A 25387-nucleotide genomic window follows, 5' to 3' on the forward strand; every position below is an offset into this window, starting at 1 on the left:
GTACAGTTGTAGAAATTTATTCGAATAAGATTTAGATTTTAAATCTGAGAGTCTATAACCAATTCATTTTAGAATCCAACAGTGGATCAAAGTTACTATGTACTAGCTCTTTCAAGTGTATATTTAGCAACTTTATTTCTAAAATACCTCTACAAATGAGCCCCCTTCACACCCCAGCTGGGTCTCTGATAAAGCTGGGTGCAAAACACATTAAAGTGTATTCAGATATTTATTACATAAAGCAGCTAGCTATCTTGAATCCTTTTGCAAATAAGGATTTTGCTAAATAAATATTTGCTACTCAGTTTATCTATTCTGTAAATACAAATGTTCTCATGTAAGTTTTGCTTAAAGTGGAACATCTCTCTCTCTCTCTCTCATTCCATATTTGACGAGTATAAAAAATAATTTACATTCATAGCAAAGACAAAAATTCACAGATCTTTCCATCATATTGATTGTTTTTCAACTCCAAGTATGTCTACCACCATTATTTGATGCTGATGTTAAACCCTTAGTGTAGGTGATTTCTTTAAAAAGTAGACTAAGTAGAAATCAAAATGAAGCTTACACATGTATGATTTTTCTGCCTCTCTTTACAGGCAGATGGTTTTTCATCATGTTAATTGAGTGCTACACACATACTATGTACCAAATACTTTGCTAAGTGCTGGCAGTTCAGGGAGGGGAATGAGAGGTGAGAAGATGAGTAATTTCAGCCTTTGGCTCAGCCAGGCTCATTTGAGTTGGGGGAGATAGGCACTTAAGTATTTACAACATAACGTTCACATAATAAAGGTATCTCTAAAACACAATAAGAGGCATTACTTGGATGGGAATGTTGACCTCTGATTTGTAAAGAAATGCACTTTTATGTAGTCTGTATCTTTGTTAGCTTTTCTTCATTGATAATGTCTACTCTAAAGATATGTTAGTGTATCACATGTTTAAAGTAGAAATAAAAACTGTTCAGATATGTATTAAACCATAATACAGCAATTGCTCAGAAAGGAAAATACCCATTGCCTACAATAAAAATGTGGAAAAAAGCCCTGCTAAATGTTGGAAACAGGTTTGAGGACTATTAACCTCCCTCTCCCTTTCATCTCTTCTATAAAGGTCAAATTCTGCTTATCCTTCTAAAACGAATTCAAATTCTAATCCCTTCAGTAAAGGTTTCATGGGTCACTGGAACCACCATCATCTCTTCCTCACCTTAATATCTTGAATATGTAATCTGCCCCAATAATTTTGCGAGAAACATAAATGATAATGAATAACTAAAATTATTGTTTATCTTTTCCTGTGTGTATATCTTGACTTCCATTAGTTTCAGGTTTCTTTGGGGAAGTATAATTGGTTGTATTTTTTTTTTTTACCTCCTATTGGCATAGCATGGTTCTTACATAGAGAAAAAACTTAATAAATATTTATTTGACAATATATTTGCCTAAAGGGAGCTGGTAACCAGTTATTCCATCTATTATTAACAGGAAGCAGAATCCCAAGCCAGAAATTATTATGCCTTGGTATGATTTCCTCACATTTCAAGAAAAAGCTGTCTAATCAATGTGATCTTTTCAGATGGTCAACGATGGGGATATTCATAAATAAGTCAACACAACACAGAAATCGACAATTGCGAAAACTTGTATTTAAAATAATCGAGTAGTTTTCCATTTTGTGAAAGAGATATTTTTAAATGAACTATTCAATTCATCCAAGTAAATGCTAAAGGTCACCACTCATTCTCCTACATTTAATAGATATATTTAGAAATTAAGAAATATGAATTTTGTTTCTATTTCAACCTAAGACTTGCCATAAAACTGTTGGCACACCCTAAGGTCAAGGCTTTAACATTTTTATCAATAGATGATGGAATATTCTAGGTTCTAATCAGACCTTATCTAACGAAGTTAATACAGGATCTTGAAAAGATAGATATAAACTAATAACAGAGGGACAAAGTTCTAAAAATGAGAGGAAATTGACTCTTTTTGGGAAAATATCTGGTTAGAACCTCACTTCTCAGTGGTTTAAAAAAAGTAATTCTTTTAAGAAAACTTTAAAAATCTCAAGCAAATACAGCTGAATTAATTGGTCTCTATGTGAGGAAAATACATAAGCATAAAAATAAGGGAAGAAATAGCAAAGAAAAGACTAGTAAATTTGGCGCCTCTATATGAATGTTCCATAAATTTCTGCAGCTATAAATGTCTAAACCAAACTCATCTTATCCAGCCCCTATCCCAGTCCCTAAATCCCTTCCTCTTATTGTCTTTCTTAGTTCAATGAATGAAACATCAATTGCCTAAGACACAAACCCAAATGTAATCCCTGATGGCTTCTCTCTTGCTTCCTGAATTCCTGTGTTTTGTCAATTTTACTTTTCTAATACTTCTTGAAACCATCCCATCCTCTTCATTCCTACTGGCACCGCATTAGTGCCTTAGTCCAGCTCTCATTTTACACCTAGACTAATTAATAGCTGCTTACTTGGCCCACAGTGGCCAGTCTCACCGCCATCACATCTGTCATACCTTTGCCATACAACTCTTCCTAAAATACAAAACTGGATCAAACACCTTAGGAAGTCTTCCCTGATCTGACTACTAAGTATCATCTCTGTTTTCCTCCCAGCCTGAATTCCTTACTTCATCCACAACAATCTACTTACAAATTACATATCACGCTTTTGTGTCTTCGTATATGCTACTTCCTCTGACTGATCCCCTTTACCCTGTTCTCTAAATCACCACTCTTCACCTTTCCAGACTCAACTGAGGTAAGATGAAATCTTTGCTTTTAGTTTTTGATCAGTCCAAGACAGTGGTATTGCAAAATTAAGCATGCATCAGATTCATCTGGAGGGCCTGTTAAAATAATTTCCTGGGTTCTATCTTCAGAGTTTCTGATTTAGAAGGCCCAGGGCAGGGCCTGAGAATCTGCATATTAACAAACTCCCCAATGGTGTAGATGCTGCTGGTCCAGGGGCCACACTCTGAGAACCACTTGTCTAGAAAATTCTTCATCAAGGAAACTAGAGCTTGGTTGACTGTTCACTTTTTCATATATTAAACAAATGTTCATTATGTAAATATGTGGCAATTCCATCTCTTAAACTGGAACAGATATTCTCCTTGGCCTCTCTCTAGGGGGAAGGAGGTGCACCGCCTTGTATAATTGTGCAGATTAGACAGTGTGTAAATGGTGCCCACTGGTGTCCTGCAACTCAGGTAGATGTGATAGTCCTGGAAGTCAGAGAAACAAAGCAATGTTTATACCACAGTGTAATAGAAATATGTACAATGTTCTTCAAGAGATTAGCAGGACCTGCAAACCCAGATGTGAACTGGGGGTATGAAATCAGGCAAGGCTTTCTAGAGGATCTGGAAAGCTGAAGAAGTTATCTGGGGAACAGTAAGCATACATTGGGGGGGGGGGCAGGGAGAAGCAGCAGCATATGCAAAGACACAGAAGTATGATATATAATTTGTGAGTAGATTATTATGAATGAAGTAAAGAATTTCAAGGACTCAAATCATGTCGCCTATATCAAGGGCATTTGGTTACTTAAAAATTAAATTATGCAATATTACTCACATTTAAAGGATACATAAAGCAATATTATAGATATTCACGCACCCGCCATTCAGATTTGCTCCATTTGCTCCATCTCTCTTTATAAGAAATGAAGCATAGCAAAACACTAATAACCTATCTCCCTATCTCCTTCCTCTCCCCCTTTTCTTGCCAAGCTAGTCACTGGCATGTGTTTTTCCCATGCATATTTTTATACTTTTATTATGTAAGTGGATAGGCATTTACTTTTTAATGAGAGACTTTGTCTAGAACATTATAACAGAAATTACAATACTTGCCTCAGCAAGCTTTCTGAAAAGACACCTGGAGTAGCATGCAGCCAATGCCGATCACACCTGCCCCTCTCCAACATTTGGAGGGAAACAACAGGACTCATATTAGCTTTACAAAATGTAATCAAACTCAGAAAATCAAGTTATGCTTATTTGACATTACTTGATTTTAAAAGCTAAAATGAAAAATTGTTTTTGCCTTGGAGCTAAGGGTACAAAATACATAGTACCAAGAAAGTTGTACTGACAAACTTGGTCACTGTTGCCCACTATGTGGATTACATACACAAGGGCCAAGTGCATGTGGGTATACGGCACACCATGGATGCGAGGAGTTCTAAAACAGCTGCGAGGGCATCGCTGGCTCCATCTTACCAGCACCATAGATGGGCTTTGATTTTGTCATCTGCAAGATAGCAAGACATTACCTACTGTCTCCTGACTTAACAAAAGGGATGTGGTGGTGACTTGGGGACTAAATTCTTTCTCATTTAGGAGCTCGCAATGAAAAGCCTATGAAAATGTGGTTACCAAACTCATAATTCTACTCCTTTGAAAATTAGAGAAAAAAAGAATGAGAGAAAAAGAGGGAGAGAAAGGGAGTAGAAGGAAGGAAGGAAGGAACGGGGAAGGGAGGAAGGAAAGGAGGAAGAAAGAAAGAAAGAGGAGGCAAGGAAGAAAGAAAGGAAGAAAGACTAGTTGCTTCTTAGTTCCCTTTAAAAGCCTATAATTAAACTCCTTTATTGTTTTCCTTTTTTTTTTTTTTTAGGGATGTAAAAGTTTGAAAATCATTACTATTGATACTGCAGAACCCTAGGAAAGTTTTATGTTATTTGTGTTGTATATAAGCATGCGCATATTTATCTGTGTATTAGTTATGTATTGCCAATAGACTGCATCACAAAATTTCCAGCCAATTTTCTGCATAGAAAAAAATGTAACTTTCTTATTTATCCAGGTCCCCTTTCCTAGAGGTTTAGGTAAATGTCTTTCGTGTATATATATGTATATGCATATGAATATACACACACATGTATAATGTATTTATACACATCCACACATCCACACACATATGTGTATATATGTGGTGTGGTTGTTGAAACATAGCTGCACAGCTAATTAATGGATATTTTTCTTCATTAATTCATTCTTCATGAAGTTCTATCACACTCGTCTCTTCTCTCCTGTCTCCGATGCCACCTCACTAACACAAAGCTCATCATCACATACTGGAGTCTTCAGATCTACCTTTTATTGCTCCCTTTATTCATCATGCAGTTGGCTATAAGATCAGCTGATCATTCACTTCCATAATTGAGGAGTCTCTAACAGCTGCCTAATTGTGACCAGGTATGCTAGAAGTCTCCACAATATCCCTTTATAACCAAATCTCCCTTTACTTCCGATACAAAGTACACAATTACATTTTCCAGAATCTTTTGCAACTAGGACTTGGTAAAAGATTATAGGTAGAATTTGTTGGGTGGGAATCTGGTAAAGCCTTCTAAAGAGGAAAAATATAGCTGGTAATGGGTGCCTTTTCCCCAACTCTTCGCAACTTTCCTATGCCTAGAATTAAAAGCGTGAGGGCTAGAGCTCCAGTAGCCATCTTGAACCAAGAGGTAACCTTGAAGATAAAGCCATATGCTAAGAATAGAAATGCAGAAAGATAGATGGCACTTGAGTCCTTGATGATCACAGAACCACCCCACCTACTGCCCTGGAAAGAAAAATAAACTTTTGTATGTGTATCACTGTTATTTGTGGTTTTCTGCTATGGACAGGCTCAAAATAGCAGTTTATCCTCTTCACAAATTTAGCTATTTCTCCAGTCCAGCAAATGTATTATACTGATTAGCTTCCATCCATTGCTTCTCTTCTTAAGGCCCAGACTTACAGACAGTGAGATCTGAGTTAAAGCCCAGCCCTGCCACTGTGACAGCGATATCTTTAGGCATTGCTCCTATTTTACCCTCAGTTCTCTTATCTGGAAACCAAGAAGAATAATAATTTTTACATTTGTTTGCTAATTTTCTTCCATTCTGTTTTTTATTTTATTTTATTTTATTATTTTATTTTATATTATATTATTTTATTTTTTTATTCATTTTAAGTTGTTATGAACCCAATAGCACCAATAGGGAAAATAGCTGGGAGAAGGAAAAGGAGGTAAAACTCAAATCAGGATATTTTCCCACTTATTAACAGTCCTTGAAAGCAGTTTAGTGGTTGAAAAGGTTCAGATTGTTGATTTTAAAAAATCAATGGAAAAACTATCAATAGATCGGGTTTCAATTATTGACATTTTATCTTGATTATTGTTCTTGTGAATAACAAAAATGTGACTACACATGTTGCATTTTTGTAAGACCACTTGACCTATAATAAACAAATACATACATACATACATACATACATACATACATACATACATACATACATACATTTCAAGAACGTTGGTTCAGAAAAATCAATGGCCTCAAGTCACTGAAATGGAGAAGGCATGCAATTTCTGTCTTGATAATTTCAATTTAGATAGGTCGACTCTTAATCACTTGAAGAAACAGTTTCTTTCAAATGAACGGAGAATCGAAAAACAACAAATTTTGCAAAAAGAAAAAAAAAGCAAATCCTGCTCAACTCTTACATTGTGTACTTTCATTTCTGCTTTTAGGAACATTAAACTGAATCCTGTTAAATTGAATTATTTTGATTAGGAAATTTGCATGTACATGCAGGCAAAGCACAGAATGTGTGAATTAAAGAATGTCCTGGTTATTAAAAATTTTTTTTTTAACGTAAGTTTTGCCATAACTTCATTAGTAAACTAAACTTTTGTCAATGTGGATCCATGTTGTGAATTAAGTAAGACTAGCCCTTTGTTGGGAAATCACTCAAGTCATAGACAGTTTGTCCTTTCTGAAGAAAAGTAACACAGCCTCAAAAGCTGAAACATTTGAGTAGCTTTAAGTCCTTCCTGCTTCCGTTCCACAGGACTCTTTTGCAGTTTCTTAACACTGCCATTATTTTCTTTAAGTAACACTTTCTTTGCTCTTCCCAGCTCCAGTTTCCTCATCAGGCTCTAAAAGGCAGAATTTGCCATGGAGTTCCACTGCTCTGCCCATGTCCTTAGCTGCATTTCAAACACAATAATTACCTTCCATGTTACTGATTGCTAAGACACACAAATAGAAAAATTTAAATAGGGTTGGTTGAAAGTATTTCAGGCAGAAGAAAGTGCTTTTTAGATGGTCAAAATGTCTTATTTCAAGGATGCAGGTACATAGCCAATCATGTGAGAGTACTTGACACACTTGAAAGCGAAAAAGATCTAGTCCATCAGAAGCTTATTTAACAGAAGTCACTTAGGCCTGTCTTGTCACCTCAGTCACCAGAAGTTACACTCTGCTAAGTTATAGAAGAAGGAATCTTGCATTTTATAGATCATGGAAAAGCATTTAAAAATTATGAAGAATTTCTGGAGCATTATCAATAGTACCTGTCCAAGTATTGTACCTGAATCAAGTATTGTACTTGACATTTCCACTCCTAGAACTCCCAGATACTATCCTTTAGCCACATTATAGGTTAGAGGATCCCAAAAAGTATTTAGTAAATCTACTGTCTGGAATCTCTGATAATTTTTTTTTCTGGTTTTGCTGATTATTGAACAAAGAAACTATTGGAAGAGCACCATTGTCTCCTATTTTCCAAAATTGCATGGTGACCTTAAACCCACTAAATAGATAGTCCACATTGCTTTAAGTTGCCTATGAGTATTTTCACTCATTAAAAGCTTAGATTTTTTTTTGCTTTCTTTTCCTCTTTGTTTTTATTCTTTAATGGAGGTATAATTTATATACAGTAAAAAGCACAGATGAATTTTGACAAATGCCACGTAGCGTACACTTCTATAAAGATATACTACATTTTCATCACCTCGGAAAATTCTCCCGTGTCTCTTTTCAGTCAATCCAGTATCCACTGTTTTGATTCCTAACACCATAGATTAGTTGTGCCTTTTCTAGAACTACATAAAAATGGATTAATACAGTGAGAACTCTTTAGTGTCCAATGCCTTCTGTTTTAAACATTTGTAAAAATCACCTCTTAGTTTTTTATCTACAAATTGAGGGGACTGCCCTGTAAGGATGGTGTGCAAGTATTCTGAGGAGTGGCAGGTTTCCTGGGAGGGGTAAGGGACCTGAGAAGTCCCCTTGACTGGGGGCAGGTGAAGAGGATGCCAAAGAGCTGGGTTTATGGCATCCTTCTCACCTTCAAACAGAACAGCCGTACTTCTCCATGTCTGACAAATTGGGGCTCACTGAAAGATTTCTTTTGGGAAGAGGGTTCTTTGTAAAAAAAAAAAAAAAAAGAAGTTAGAGAACCACAGGTCTAGACAATCCTTATTTATCCCTTTCCCTTGATCATTCTATAAATTACCAATAGTGTCTTCTGATATGGGAGCTGTGACTGGTCCCCTGGAGAGAAGGCTGGGAGACAGAGGCAGCCAGACTGGGAGCCCCCAGGGAGGGCCTAGGCACTGAGCACTGTAATATTAGTAGTGGTTACAATCAGATAGCGTCACTCCAAACTGAGGCACCTAGACAATAGGCCAGAGGCCCTGGGCAAAGGAAGGCACAAAGACAGCATTCAAAAGGCCTGACTCCCACAGCCAGCGAGCATTTCTATAGACTCCACCAGGCTCCGGCCCAGCCAGAATGTCACCTTACAGCCAGAAAGCCATTTTTTCAATGGTAGCTTTTAAACTGCTAAAAATAATAAACACAGAAAGGAAAGTGCTGACACAACCTTCACTGCAGAGACAAACTGAAACTGTTGTTATAATAATGTAAACAAACTGGGTTCTGAATTACAGCCTAGTGTTCCAAACGGGCTGCTTGATATTGCCAAACATCTTGGGATGACGGAGAATTCAGAAGCCTTGTCAGTAAAGAAAGGGATCTTCAACACAGAGGTGCTTACATGCTCTATCTGACTTGCTCTAACCAATGGGTGATCTCATTTTTAGGATTTTTTTAACACTCAGGGAAAAGAGAGTGGAGAGAGCAGTTGGATCTTCATCGAGCACAATTCTCCCACATAACAAATGAGAAAATGGGCTCCTTTCTCTCTGTCTTATTTTTACTCCTCTCCCAAGTGAATTTGTAGTATTCGTTTGCTCCATTATGATTCTTTTAACCCATTCTTTTGAATATCTAACATTCAAAACTATGTTAAAGAACAACAACAGCAATGCCACAAATTAGAAGATGGTCCCCATAATGTTAAAAAGTGAGGATTAATCATAGAGACCACAAGTTGGCCGACAGCAGAGTCAAACCTGACATCTGACCTTCTGATCCATTAAATCACGTGTGGAACTTGGCACCCACGCTGGACAGCCAATGGAAGGAAAACCACAGATCTGGAAAAAAAAGAAACACAAGAAGATAAATGTGTGTGTGTGTGTTTTAAAGTTCCCCACCATTTGCTTAATCCGCTCTTTTTTCTGTGTTTAAATAGGGTCTGGTTTCAGAGCTGTCTCTGATTTTGAATAAATGCAAATAGACTTAGATAAGATCTCATTCCAAAGGGGAGACGGTTTCAGAGAAAGGGACTTTAGCACAAAGATTGTAGTAACATGTTACAGGCATAGGACTGCACTTGTGGATCCCTAAGCCCTACTTTTCTGTGGACAGGACTCAGGAGTTTGGATTCTGGTCTGGGAAAATGACTGAAAGGCAAATGGGAATCTTAATTTAGAAAATTTGTGCTAAAAAGGATTCAGCTGGATCTGAGAAGATATTTTTGGGGTTGGTCTTAACAAATAGAAGCTTTGGCCATGCCCACTGGTGAAACAAAGGGTATGTATGCATCCAAGCAGGAAGCTACGGCGCTGTCTAGACCGTATTTACTGTGATCATGTTGTGGACACTTCGCACACAGGTATTAACAGATGAAAGAGACTGCCAAACAGATCGAGGCATTTGCTTGTGCAGCAGATAATGTCTCCAAGTATCTGCACAAGCAAGAAGCTGCTTTTCAATTAACCGTGGTTTCCAATTATTGTTGTTGTTATTGTGCAGAACTTACAAATCATAAAAAAACAGAGGTTAGTAGAACACATATCCGGGTTCCCGTTACCCAGAATGAACCACTGAAAGCATTTTCACACCTACTTTTTTTTTTGTAATTAAAAAGAAAATGGAGCATACGTATAGTCTCCTTGACAACCCCACTCCAAGGTCAGACCATAAATTTTTATCTTTCTTGGTCACTTTTTTTTTCACATTTACATACAATATGTGTATCCAGGACAACGAACAGGTTGTGTGTTTTTATGATATGTATTATGTTGTGTATCTATCCCTCTGCACTTATGACTCAACATTGGGTATGTGTGAGCTAACCATGTGGGTCTCTAACAGCTCATTCCCTTTAACTGCCACTGAATAAATATATGCTCAGTCATTATCTTTTCACCCAACACCTTACTAACGTTTATGGCACCATAAAAGCACTTGTTATATCATTAAAGTGATTGTTGGTTATGTGTGGGCGTGCATATGTTTGTGTGTGGGTGTGAATTTTCTTTGCCACTTGACTCTGAGCTACTTAAGATGTTGCCTTGTCTTGTTTTAACAGTGACTCTTCTGCATGGTGACTCCAAGCAGAATCAACACTCAGTGTGCTGAAAGGCAAAACCCGTTTGTTAAAAATCGATCTGCTTATTATTAATTTTTCTCCCTTTCAAAACAACATTGAGGAAGACTTTGGGGCTGTATTTATCTATTTTCTTCCAAGTCTCTCTTTACTGCACTTGTCATAAATCTTCAAATCCCAAAGTTATCAATATCGCCTTGCTGTTTGCTAGACAATCATAAACTCTTATAGCATGAGACTGAAGACCAAGACATTTAAGACACATACTGTAAAAGCATTCTCAAAGACTGAATTGATAAGACCAAGAAGAAGCTGTGTTTGCAATTGTTGTCGCTTTATGGTGAATAGGAGTAAATATACACCACTACCTCTAACACTAATATTTAAAAATAAACAGTGCCTTTTGTGTAAAAACTATATTGACCTCAACATATTTTTTAGGGTATAATTCTGATTTAGACTTTGAAGAATATATGTGAACCTGACTCAGTATAAACAACTTAAATTCTCACATAATGACTAATAATAATAAGTATTTTTATACTTAACTTTTACTCAGTACATATTGTGGGCTAGGTTATACCAATTCATTTTATTGCTTAATTTAATCCTCACAATGATCATATGAGGTAGGCATTATTAATGATCCCATTTTCCAGATTAGGAAAGGAGAGGCAGAGAAAGGTTTAAAATTTTGCCTAAAGTCAAACAGTGAAGAAGAGGGTAGCCAAGAATCTCACCCAGGCTGTAAGATGTCACAGGCTTTGTTCTGAATTACTGAGAACAGGCTTAGGTTCTAAAGATAAAACTTCAGAGAAAAAAATTGAAAACAGAATCAGTGGCTTCCAAATTTTGCTATAATACAAACAGACAGCATCTCTTTCATTGTGTGCCTCAAACCAAGAACAAACCGAATTAGAGGACTCCAAGGAGACAAATTCAAAGTGATTTCTTAGTAATGAAGGAAATTTAAAGTAGCAAGGTCGAGCCCCGGATCCTTCCAACTTAAACATACTCATTTTTAATTCTTCTCTTTAGAAAACAGGGAGCTGTGAATTTGATCGCAGCTCAAAGGAGGCTGCTCAGTTTGTTTATACAAGATTCAAAGCAAAAATGGGAATCATTCCTTGGGACAACTTTAGCCCAGAATGTGCATTCTTTACACATTTTTAATTGGGGCACAAATATATTAACAGTGTGGTTATTCTGTACTTTCAAAAGAATCTGTTTCGTAACTGATTCATATTTATATTTGGAATGTATTTATTTTGGGGCATGAAACAGTTCATTTTGTTAAGCCATCTGACCTGAGGTGAGGTTGGCACAGTTTCCCAGGACAGCTCCCAATTAATGCAAATTGAAGGTTAAAGGATAAATAAAGTCCTTTTAACTTGGTTTACTAATATGTTATTTATAAATGACTCTTTACTTGGTCTATTTTTTTCACTGGTTAGTAACTATATACAAAGGAACTGTACTGAACAAATTAGCAGTTACACAATGTGTATTTTATTGCAAAGTTTTCATTTTAAAAATATTAATACTATGGCAAAAAAATTAAAGTCTTCTATCTCTATCTAACTATCTATCATCTATCTATCTATCTATCTATCTATCTATCTATCTATCTATCTATCATCCATCTATCTATCTATCTATCTATCTATCTATCTATCGTCATCTATCTATCATCTACCTACCTACCTTTGTTTTCTTAAGTCTCTCTTCAAATCTTATGGAACCTGATTACATTGTATCGATAGTGTACATTCTTCACCTTTCCCTGTGCCCACCATTTTGTTATGTAACTTTGCTGTTCTTCTCACTATTTGAGTCTATTTTCCTCCCCCTTTGATTCAAACTTTGGCCATGCGACTTGCTTTGACCAATGGAATGTTAGCAGGTATGTTGCCTGTAGAAATTTGAAAAAGGTCTTGCTATGTTTCTGTATTTTCTCTTGCTCCTCTGTGATGGCATGAGAACATGCCTGGACTAGTCTGTTGTGATTAAGAAACATGAAGTGAATTTGACTCACGTCGGTTGTCTCTGCCAAGGCCATCCTAGATCAGCCTTGACTAGCCAAGACCCATAAATAGGAGAGAGCCCAGGCAAAATGAGGAGAGCCACCTAGCTGACATATATCTGAGCACAGGTATATGAGTAGACCCAGGTGAAAGTGGAAGAACCATCCAGACAAACCTTAGACTCATGAACTTATAAATGCCAATTGTTTCAAACCATTGAGTTTTGAGGTAATCTGTTACTACCCCAGGTAATGCTACTGTGCCCTAGATAACTGATATAGGACCTATACCTGGTTCACTCAAAAAGAGATGCCCACATAGAAGAAATTTTAAATTAGGTAATAAAGTTCAGCAGATATCCGTCAAACGCCAGTTGTATCAATCAAAGTTCAACCAATGCTATATAAATTGGTCTACATATTGAAACAGAAGCACTAATGCAGGGAATTGATTACCTAGGTAAAGAAAAAGATGTGAAGGCAAAGAGAGGGAAACGAGGCATCTAGGAACTCAGTAATTGCAGGAAATCCCTGAGCTATAGGGACAAAGAATAGAAGTGTTGATTCAGGAGCCCTGGGGCCAAGGTCACCCAGCAGAAGCAGAAAGCTCTAAGGGCCTCTGTAGTAGGAGCTGAAGCTCTAGAGGAGACACAGAAACCATCACAGATAGGGTCTGAGGCAGAGACAGTGGGGAAGAAATACCCTGACTTCTTCCTTCCTTCAGTCTCCCATTCTCCTTCCAGAGCTTTCCAATTGCTGAAATCAGTTGGAGGCCAATTGACTCAGGTACCTGGACAGCACAACCCTCGGGTGGCAGCCTCTAAGTCATATAAGGGGAGAGCAAGGAAAGGATCCGAGGGCCAACAGGCAAATACACTACAACGATGTGCAAGACACTATACAAGGTGTTACTTAGTGCTGAGAGCTGTGTCCACAAAAATAACTAAGAATTAGAACAGACACTGAGCTTGAGGTTAGAAAGGGCCCAAATAGGTGGGAGTAAGGGAAAGGATGTTCAGGTAGCAATAACTATAGAAGCAAAATGAAGGAAATATTGGGGAAATAGCAATAATCTGGTTTGGCTTAGAAGGCTGTGTGTTTGGGAGGAGGAAACAGGGGTAGAGAGAGAGCAATGGGGCTACAAATGTGAGAGTTTGAAAGAGTGTGGATTCCAATCCAAGTAGATTACATTTCTGTTGTGACGACAACAGAAAATGAAATGGTTCTGAGCAAGAGTAATATGATCCAAATTGTACGTTAGAAGTTGTAGTCTGATAGAAATTCGAGGGATAGGTTGAGGGAGACAACTAGACTAGGAGCTTTTAATTAAGTGTAAAACTCAGAATTTATAACTCTTTGGAACAAACAGGTGGGAGTTTGTGTAAGCATCCAGTTTTCTGAGAGATAGTGTATAGCTTTTACATGGTTTTCAGTGGAGCCCACAACCCTCGACCCCATCAAAAATTGTAAGCACCAGAAGCGGGGAAGTGATTTAGAAAGCTCCTATAATTCTTTTAATGAGGATCAAACATGTTAAGAGTGACATTTGGAAAGGAGCAAATAGACATAGACATTTATGAGGCACCACCTAAACAAAGAATCTAGATGAATATGAACAGAAATAAAATAAGAGCAAGATATATTAAAAGATTTAGCTTTGGGCTATATCTACCTACTATTTCCTTCCCCCCCTCTATAAAATGGAGAAATCGACTCATGTTTCCAATATACCATAAAGATTTACTAGACTGAAAAGTTCCGAGATAAACACATGACATAGATATCACCACTGTCCCCCTCCCACATCATCACAGATATTACTAATCGAACACAACTTTTCCTTCCTGCTGAATCCAAACAGAAACTTCAAATCCTTCGCAAATTCTGTACTAGGCAGCCATTGTCTTTTTCTATTTTTATTTATTACTTTGAATCTTCTTTAGTTTCATAAGGATGAACTATCAATGAATTAATATATTTGGTGGAATGTATTACAAGCTAATATGATTTAGATGTATGCATATTCCCCACATACGAAAAACTTGCTTATATACAATTGCGTCAAGTTCTTATTCAAGTTTATGCGTCTACTTAATGTTAACTCAAAGCAATTAACACACTTTTGAATTAAACTGAATTAAGGGGAAAAACACTACACATTTGAAAACTTATTCTATTACTGAATTATTATAGTAACTTTTAAAATCAGCACATGTTTATCACGATCAACTCTTAGTGACTCCATTGTTTGGTAAATTCTTAACTCCAATCACAAGCAAGTAGGTATATAGTATTACCATGAGCAGTCCTCTTGTCAAAGTATGGTGACCTTTAGGGTTGGTATTTGAATGCCACTATGTTGGTTTTCTAACCCTGAGGTGTTTTCCTTTGGATATCTGAAAAGAGGTGTCATTATCAGAGCTGTTTTCTATACAGAACCAGAATAAAGACAAGCTCAGATAAGCCATTTTTTTTTTCTATTTAGAGTTTTCATCAGCAAGAAGATAATTACTGTCCATATGAACGTGAAGACTTTCTCTGCTCACCTCAGCCTCAAACCTCAAAGTTTGATCTGTTCAATTCCAAACAAACAACTTTTGGAAAATTGTCTATATTAAAAAAAATATTCCCAGAAAAATGAAAAAGAAAAAAACAAATCCCATATCTTTAATGTAAAAAATTCCCAGAAATAATTATTTGACTAAGATGCATAATAAAAAATATGTTTTAATCTATAACACATGTACATATGTAGAGATGGGTGTGTCTAAAACAAAAGTTTCACGAAATAAGATTCTTAGTTATGTAATGCACTTTGGTATTTTCTATTCCATTCAACTCTATATGATTCTTTTCTATTTTAAACACTATTTCACTAAAGAAAAGTCAGAAGTGACCAGCTAAATTGATTTCATTACCCACTCATAGGGCCCAACCCACATTCTGAAAAACACTACTGTGACAAAATGACTAAAGTACTCTGACTTTATTCACCAATGTAAACATATCCACAAAAGACCAATCCAGAGCAACTTAACAGGGGAAAAAAATCTCTTGGCTCTTTCCCTAGTATCCTGGACGAAGCCAAGGTTTGCTGAGCCAACTTTTGTATTTGGTGGTTGACAATGACTGAAAACTGAAAGGCAGAGATCAAATCCTCACTCTCCTTCTCAACACATCTCTTCCGCTGGGTAATTTATACCACGCAAGAATCAAGCTATTCAACTTTGCTGTCATTTACTGTTCTTTTTCCAACTGCAATGGAAATATAGGATCAGTTTACTATCTTCTCTCTTTGGTAGAATTAGATTATTCTCCCTCCCGCTCATTCAAACAAAGATGGCATTCATCGCTCCATAGAACAACCCCTGGAGGACCTTCAAACAAAGCATGGCAGGGAAACCGCTGTCCGTGAAGGAGCAATAGCAGAATCTAGACGTTGGGGCTGTCAGTCCAGATTATATACCAGAACTAACTTGGTAATAATTCTTTTGACCAAATGAACACAGTTGGAATTGGAGCAACATAATGAACAGTAAAAACAAACAAACAAAGTAAACAATGAAAGGCTCTATATCTCCAAATTCAGTGGTATCTGCTGAAAGAAAGCTATTTACTAAAAAATAAAAATTCATTTTCTTTTTCTAAAAAGAAAAAATAAACAGGCACTACAGAATCTTCGTATCGGAGATCTCTTGGAGGCTTTTTTTGGTCAGTACTCTGGTACTGGAATATTCTTTCTTACATGTGACTACTTTGACATTCATCTGCTCACCGTGCACCCTCTCCTTCACACCCCCACCCTCCACCAACTACTAAGACATTAGTGAGTGCGTCAAAGCCTAAAGTTTTCCTTGTTCTTTTATTCAGCATTTCTACTTCTCAAAATTTATCTTAAATAAATGATTATGGCTATATACAATGCTTTAGTGACAAAATGTTCATGTGGTGTTATCTATAATGGCAAAATGCTAAAGGATATACAATTATTTGAGTGGTTGGGTTATTGGTGATTTAAATTTTATTCTGTATATTCACCTATAGTTTACAAATTTTCTAAAATAAATACAAGAGAAAGGGATGGAAAACAACACATCTGTGCTTGATATTGAGACACCACTTAACCTCCAGGTAGATGATTGGCACCAGGTGAAAGGATGCACATGCATGATCATGCCCCAAGACACTCTTTTAGGAAGCTCTAAAGCCCACCTCAGGTTCCTCAATGGTAAAATGGGGCTATAATGACACCTAATTCATAGAGTTGTGATGCAAATTAAGTTACATAAATGAAGTATTAAAACGTACAAAGTACTTAGAACAGTACCTGGCACATATAAGCATTAGAGATGTGTTAGCTATTATCGTTATTATTACTCTGGCCCAGGAAATTAGAAGATTTTTATCTAGTTCACTGCTGAACCCAAAGCAAAGATGCAGGAAAAGATGGGTTTGTTCTCAGTGCCTCCAAAGTTATGCTCTTCATTTGGAGAATCAAAATGGGGCATAAAAAACTTCGAGGGTAACGGATATGCTCATTATATCAATTGCGGTTAATGTTTTAACCGTGTATACATCTGTTAAAACTTGCCAAACTGTATATATATACATTTGGTTTACTTTGTCAATTAGACCTCAATAAGGCTGTTTTAAAATGAAGATGGAAGCAATCCTAAGAGAATTTTCCATTAGCAGATCAACACTAAAAGAATATTAAAGGGTGTACTTAAGGAAAAATATCCAGATGGAAGCTTGGAAATATAGAGAAGAATAATGAGCAACAAAAATGGTAAATGTGCAGCGAATATAAATAAATGTTAACTGTTTAAAACAATAATTGTCTTGTAGTTTTAAAATGTAGGTAAATTGAAATATAAGCAATAGTAAGAGGATTAATGAACACTTTACAGGAATATTTAAAAATGTAGATGAAATGGGTAAACTATTAAAAAATTTTACCAAAACAGGAAAAATATAATACAAATGTGAATAGTCCTATTTCCAATAAAGAAATTGACTTTGTACTTTAAAATTTCCTCACAAAATATTCTCCAATCTTAAACTGCTTTATTGGTGAATATTTCCAAACACTTAAGGGAAAATCATGTCGATCTTACACAGTTCATTCAGAATATAGCAAAAGACAGATCATGTCTCAACTCATTATATAGAACTCATTTAGTGAGGCCACCCCAGCTTTGAGGCCATAACCAAATAAGAATTTTACAAGAAAAGAAAATTACAAACTAATATCCCTTATGAATTAAGGAGGAAAATACTAAATGAAATATTAGCAAACAGAATTCTGAGATATTTTTAAAAGGGTAACATATTATATAAGCAAGAGAAGTTTATTCTAGAAATAGAACGTTGGTTTAATATTGGAAAATCAATCAATGCAAAGCATTCCATTTAAAGAAAAACGGAAAAAAGCATATGATTATTTCAGTGGATGCAGAAAAAGCATTTACTTATATCATTCAAAGCATTTATATCATTCAAATCCATTTATGATAAAAACTCAGCAAAGTAGGAATGAAAGTAAACTTTCTCAGTCTGATAAAACCCTATAACACACATCTTGGTTAATGATGAATATTGAAATCTTTGCTCTTAGGATAGGAAAAATTCATGGATACCTTTCATAACCAAAATTTGTACATACCTGTAAGTCAGTGGTCTACAAATTATCTCTTACTATGGCCACAGTAAGAAATACACTTTATATCATGACCCAATACACAAACACACACAAAATCTGAAACACACATTTTGCTAAATAATACTCTTACTTTGCACAATGTCCTCTGATATTTTTTATTCTATTCTGTTCTGGCCTTTGCATACTATTCTATTAAAAATGGTACTCACTCACTAAGATACATTTCATGGATCATTACTGTGTTGCAACTAAGTCTGAAAAATGTGTTTTAACACAGGGTTCCTGGAAAATATTAGGCACTCAATAAAATGTTGTTGAATGAATAACAGTATACATTTTGCATATTAACCTAATCTCTCGCTCCTTATTTGTATCTGTTCTTGTTTTCCTTTGCCTTCTTGCTTTTTTCTTGCTGTTAACTTACCATCATGCATATACCTTTGTAAGTTGTTATACTCTTTCCCAGAACAAGTCCTTAAAACACTCTTTCGAAGTCACACAGTAAATCAGTCAGGGCAGAGCCAGGAGAAAAAAGGTTCTTCCAAGAAACAAGAAGCTCAACGCCTGTAAAAGACACTTCCTGTCCCCCCACTGTAACAATGTCTGTAGCACAAGCACACACGAGAGCAGATGGCAACTGTGACTAAGTGATGGGAGCTCACCTCTAACCTTACAGGGAACCATCTATACTCTTGCTTTCCATGAAGTTCTCTTGCATATCCGACAGCTGGGAGAGAGAGAGCCAGCTCATTCTGAGAAACACAAAGACACTTGTTGAAATAGAAACAAAGGGTCCTGCAACTGACAATGAAGAATGGTGTGAGCACCTATGTGCATCGCTGTGATAAAGGAGTTCATGGTCTTGAGTTCCCTTTATCTCTCTTTTCAGGGTGTAAAGTCTTTCTCAGGTCATTGAAATTGTGGGCCTACAGAAGAGCTAGCAAACACATGGGAAGGAACCAATTCAGGCACGTGAGAATAAACCTTATCTTTCTAACAGGAACAAATTTCACTTCAATAAAACTCTTATTTTCAACATTCTCTCTGGTCCTATGAAACAAAACTTTCTTTACAAAGGGTCTTGGGGGCACTTTTGGGCAAGTTGCCATCCTGGCTTATCTTCCACATTCAAATAAAGAAAAACATGTTTTGGACCAAGCACCATGGTCCAATTTGGTGAAGTTGTCTTTGTGAGACACAACAAGGTTGTGGGCTAACGAGGGATGGTTGCTCCTTTAGCAAAAAAAGGGTTACGAATAATGAATAATTTAACAGGACCGAAATGAATCATTTCTTCCCTAGGAAATGGATCCTAAGCTTTACTTCTGCTTTATCTTTAAGAGAGCATGAATGCTCCCAAAGAAATCACCAAAAATGCAAACCAAACTTTATATGCACAGATGTCTACAGAAGTTATTTCCTTTAGTCTGAAATCAGAAGCAACCCATAAGTTCCAAACTGGGAGGAATGCTTATAAAAAGTAATTGTTCAGCCATTTAAAACTAATACAAATTCACAGTGTGAGAAATCACCATAATAAAATGTTAAATGTAAAAAGCAGGATGAAAAACTACACATGTAAAATATGAATTCAACCATGTGTTTTAAAGCATATATATGTATATAGCATATGCATAGAAAAAAATTTGGAAGAAACACTCCAAAATGTTAAGAGGAGCTACAAACACTGGCTAGTGAAATCAAGAGCGAATATTAAATGTCCGTCCCCACCCCAATTTCCACTACAGGCATTGATTACTTTTACAACTAGATAAATAAAAGCCATTGTAAAAAATGCAATGACACATTTCTTTATAAATTCTAGTTTGTTCATTAATTGATTCATAAATATCTGGAAATTGTTCATTTTCTTTTTAATGACAACTTCAGGAGTTAAATTTCTAATTTAACACAAAGATCAGGAATACTGGATGCATCAGTGAGTCTTATGCAAAGTAAAAATGAAAGCGAGTTCTTACCCTCTAGACATATTTACATGAAGTCCAACTTAAAAAAAAAAAGCATTTTCTTATAAATATATTTTTTCACTTATGTGGACTAATTTAAAACTGTATTTTAAAGGTTTAGACAGCCTAACTGAAAGTCCACACAGTTAATGTAAATGTCACACACACTCATGAATTCCTTCTACAGAATTCCCTAGTCCTATAGCAACCCGTGTCACCCAGCTGGCTACAGGCCAAAGTGAGCAATACAGTAATCTCTATAGCTATTCGAAAAGGAAGTGAAGGCACTACAAAGCAATGAGACTTCCATATTCAAGCTCGGACCATAGGATAGTCACTATTAGTTGAGCAGGCGCTCTAGCACATAGGCTAAACCACCTTCATTTTTCATGTAGGTTCTAGTTACTTTGTCACTTTCCTGAACCGTGCTGGTCAGTATGGCATAGCACCAAAGGCTCACTGTTGTACTGGCAGATACAGAGAGGAAAAAGACAGGGTAATCTGTTTTATCATTTATTTCTATGATACCATTTATTTTACGTTTTTGACAGATAACTGTGAATGGTAAAAAAGAAAAAAAAAAAACTCCTTTGAAAATTTGTCACCAGCAAGCCACTTAATCAATTAAGGTGTTTGCTTTTTATCCCTTAATTAAAATAAAACAAAATTTAATAAAGCAAGCCTATGTAGCAAATTGTAAATAATGAGATTTTGGCAACAAAACTACCTCAATTCCTTGCTAAACTGTTAAATTTTTTAAAACAATGTCGCGTTAATGTGGATGGGTACACCACCTACAATATAGCAGTCTTATTCCTGCTCTTAATTAAAGATTCTAAATAAAGCATTTTAAAGGAATTTCAGATGTTATCTCAAATTGGATAGAAACCCATTTACTTTGGAAAAACATATTAGGCATAAATAGTCACTAAGGCCCACCCATCAGGTTTTTTGGTCTATAATGGAAAAGTAAACTTTTTCAATATCTCAGAACATTAGACTAAGACTAAGACATTGTCTACTGACTTTGGAAATGACATTTGGGTCTTTGAAAGTATACACTGGATGGGAGAGAAGGGGGCCTGAATGGAAGGGGCGCGGGGATCAATTGTGTTCTGTCTGTGTTCCTGCTCTTAAAGAAAGGACTCTAGCATCAACCTGTGAGTAAAAGTAAAGAAAGCCAAACTTCCAGGTAAAATCAAAACTTTGGTTTGGAAACAAGATTATAAATCTCTTATGGCCATGAAGACTTTCCTGAATATCCATCCTTCCATGTTCCCACACGAGGCAGCTCCGAGGCCACTCTGTGGAAGCTCCGGCTGGTTCTCAGTGACTCTTGGGGTAGAAGATCTCAAAAAGCTGAAGATCTAAGGGTGAAGGGTTTCTCCATAAGTACTTACTCATATAAATACATACATGATTAAATAAATAAATAGAAGAAAAGTGAAAGCTCTTACTTAGAGTAGAATGACAACTAATACAGAAGGAACAATGAAATTAAAACCATCGATGGATGTTAAACTCAGTGAGTAAATTTTGAGGAGGAAAATAGTATTTGTATAGTCTCAAGGCATTTCCTCCCAAATTACATACCAATTATAAAGAGGAAAACAGTAACCTCATAGTGGGAAAACCTAAAAGACAGTGCTTAACTAAGTGCTCAAACTAATATCAACGACAGAGGAATAAATTGAAACACTTGTTTCCTGATATGCTGTACTAAGAAAGATATAAGATCACCTATGGTATCCTTCCCAAAATTCACCACCCGAATCTAATATTGAGGAAACATCAGAAATCCAAACAGAGAGACAAACTACAAAAGAATTAGCCTATACTCTCCAAAAAATGTCAATCAAGAATCACAAAGAAAGGCTGAGTAACTATTTCAGAATAAAGGAGACTAAAGAGACATGATATTGTGGAATGGACTCTGACTGGGAAAAACATTGCTATCAAGAACTTTATTGGACAATTGGCAAAAATTTGAATACAGAATGCGGATTAGATAATAGCGTCATATCAATGTTGAATTTCCTGGGTTCGATAACTATACTGTGGTTGTGTAAAAGACCATCCTTGTTCTTAAGAAATAACATGCTGGAGCATTTAAGAGTGAAGGCAAAAAATACAGCAAGGCGGGCAACAGAAATTTAATGGTACAGAAACATCATTTTCCCCACCCTGGAATTCTTCCCCAGAAATTCCTCTATTGGAGAGCAGGGCTGACTAGGGTGAAGTCAACTGGGAAGTGAAGCTCAGTGCGTTTAACTGAAGGGAGGAAAGATGTGCATGAGGTGTGCACTCACACACACACACGTCACATACACCACTCACACATATATACATCACACATACACATACATACACACCACATATACCACTCATGCATGTACACACTACATACACACAGAGACAGCTGGGAGATTTGAAAAAGTTTCTACAATTTCAGCAGTTTTAGTGTCTACAGGGTTGTGGCTTGTCCTGGAAACTCCTACACTTCAGCCTTGTGACCAATATTGCTGCTTTCTGGGAGAAGGAGAATGTTGGTGTTTTGCATCATTTCTTTCCTTTTACTTGTTTGTTTGCATGTGCTACTTGGCCTGAAGCTGTAACATGGGTGACATCTATCCCAGGAGTCTATGATCATGAAGGGCGTCACAAGTTCTGTCTCCCAAACCCTCTCACACTACGTGCCCACTATAAGTTTCTCGAACACACTGCCTCCTTTGGCAGCCTTGTTTAGCAGGTTTGTATAGATTAGGTTGCATTTGCTGGCGCATTTTTGCAATCTGTATGTGAATCATTCTCTACATAGGGCCTTATGGAAATAAAATGTTCTTTTAGATGGTGGTCAACTATATGTTAACAAACCAGAGAACTGAGAATGTGGTGGAGATGAAAATCGGATCTTGAAAGTTAATTCATTTTGAAATCCAGACACATACTGAAAACCTTATTTTAATTGACAATGTAAATATCAGCTAATCCAGAGCAGATGGGGATCTTTGAAAATGCAAATTTTAACTCAGTAGGTCTAAGTGGAACCCAAGACTCTGTTTCTAACAAGGAGATGCCAGTGCTGCTGGCCTGCTTCTCAAAGACCAGCAATAATCTTTTTAGGGGTCTTAGTAGCACACTATTTTAACACCCTCATCCAGAGGGGTGAGGTATTATTAGGTTCATTTTTAAAATGCGAAAATTGAGGCTTAGTGTGACCAAATAACCTCTCAAGGTAACAAGGCAAGTAGGCGACAGGTAGAATTTAAGCTCAGGCCTCTTGCATAAGATCAACCTACCCAGAGTCAATGTTCCCCTCCCTTCTCCAATGTATTATGGGTGGATATCTGAGATGACAAGCAGTGTCCTGGAACACTGAAAGCAGTGAGTCCCTAATCTTTTTGGGGACATACAATCCTTTGAGAGTCTAACGTGGTCATCTTTGTGGTCGTTGCTGCTTTGATTTATTTCCAGAAAGGTGCTCTTGCATATTTTCACCACTCTGCATGCAGTCCTAGGAGTTTTATGGACCCCCTGAAGTTTACTTGTGAGCTCCACTGATACGAACAGCTGATGTTCAGGCCTCAAGATGCCTAAGATCTCACAAGTACCCCAGAAACCATGGCCATTTGTCCACCAAAAGCCCTGCAATACCCGCTGCTCTCATGCCGGAATGTGAAAAAGGACAGTTCTTTCTTGTTTGCTCTTTAAGTACCTAGGAGCTATGACTCTTGCTCAGGTAAATACTTAAAAGGAGTTTTTACAACTCAGTCAACAACTTGAATCATTGCGCAATAAGAAGCTCTCATCCTATTACTTTAAGATAATATTATTAACAAAAATTCAACCCAATGTGAATTCATGGTCAAAGTCATTAGAAGGGCCAGGCAGATATGACAGTGTAAATTGAATATGCAAACAGGAAGGAACAAACAGATTGGCTCTGATTGCCACGGTCCTAAAAAATTTCTTCTTGGGAGATGGGATATAGGAAAGTAGGGACATAGAATAAATTATCCTTTATGACAATAAATAGAGCCTCATACTTTAAAAATGTTAGAACTTAGCTACTATTCTCAGTGACCTATTGCCAAAAATTTAATCAAGCATAAGGCTTTTATTTACTTTGAGATACATTGCCTAAGATTAAAATAAAAGAAAATGGGCTAATAGCTCTGAATCAATTTTGCAGTTTGTTTTTCTTCTAGTTGCTTTTATGTATTTAAAAAAAAAATCTTAGTAGAAAATAATACTTGAGGCTTGAAAACTCAGAGCTTAGAAGAATGTTTAGAGATAATTTCATTCAAATTCCTCTTTCCACGGCTGGGGGAAGTCAGAAGCAAAAAGTGAATTGACTTTTTCAGTCTTAAACTTGTGCCAGGACAGGAATTCCTGTCTCTTTTACTGTTAGAATAGAAATAAAACATATGTATGGCTCAAAACATTTCTTTTTTTTAAGTTCAAGAGTATACCCTGGAAAGTGTTTCCCTACAGCTGACCACCATCAGTAAAGCCTAATTTGTCCTCCCAGGAATGCCCCCCCCCCCATGCATATATGTCTATATGTCTTTTTTTTTCTTTCATTGAAGAAGATCATATTATAAATCTATCTGGCTTATTTTGTTTGGATCTTAATTTGAACTCTTTTTCCTATTTATATATTCAAATGTAGTTCCGTCTTCTAAATAGATCACATAGCATTTCCTTGCATAGTTGACCCTTGAACAAGGGGGGTGTTATAGACACTGCCCCCCCCACCCCCACAAACAGTTGAAAATCCATGTATAACTGTTGACTCCCCAAATACTTAACTACTAATAGCCTACTATTGACTGGAACTTTTACTGAAAGCTTAAACAGTTGATTAACACATATATTGTATGTTATGTGTATTATATACTGTATTCATATGATATAGTAAGGTAGAGAAAAGAAAAAATGTTATTAAAAACCGTATGGAAGAAGAAATACATTTACAGTACTGTACACGTTTATTGAAAATATCCATGTATAAGTGGACATGTGCAGTTCAAACCCATATTGTACAAGGGTCAACTATATTTATTCCATTTATAATTCATTAAACCATACCCCAATGATGTATTTTCAGGCTGTTTGTGGTTCTCTGGCACTACGAGGAATGCTGTGCTATTTGAATACATTTTAACTATATGCAATTTGTTTCTTTTTC

General features: G+C 36.4%; 1 protein-coding gene across 7 annotated transcripts in view; it reads right to left on the minus strand.

The window, feature by feature from the left end:
* THRB (thyroid hormone receptor beta) overlaps positions 1-25387 on the minus strand; it is a 319642-nt gene that overhangs the window by 169533 nt on the left and 124722 nt on the right. For all 7 annotated transcript variants that reach the window (XM_016124883.2, XM_016124877.2, XM_016124879.2 and 4 more), the window contains exon 2: positions 9235-9306. The gene's annotated coding sequence lies outside the window, so the exon portion shown is untranslated. The remainder of the gene's footprint in view (positions 1-9234; positions 9307-25387) is intronic.

This window comes from Rousettus aegyptiacus, unplaced genomic scaffold (genome assembly GCF_014176215.1).
Source record: "Rousettus aegyptiacus isolate mRouAeg1 unplaced genomic scaffold, mRouAeg1.p scaffold_m13_p_4, whole genome shotgun sequence".
In the NCBI taxonomy this organism is placed as follows: domain Eukaryota; kingdom Metazoa; phylum Chordata; class Mammalia; order Chiroptera; family Pteropodidae; genus Rousettus; species Rousettus aegyptiacus.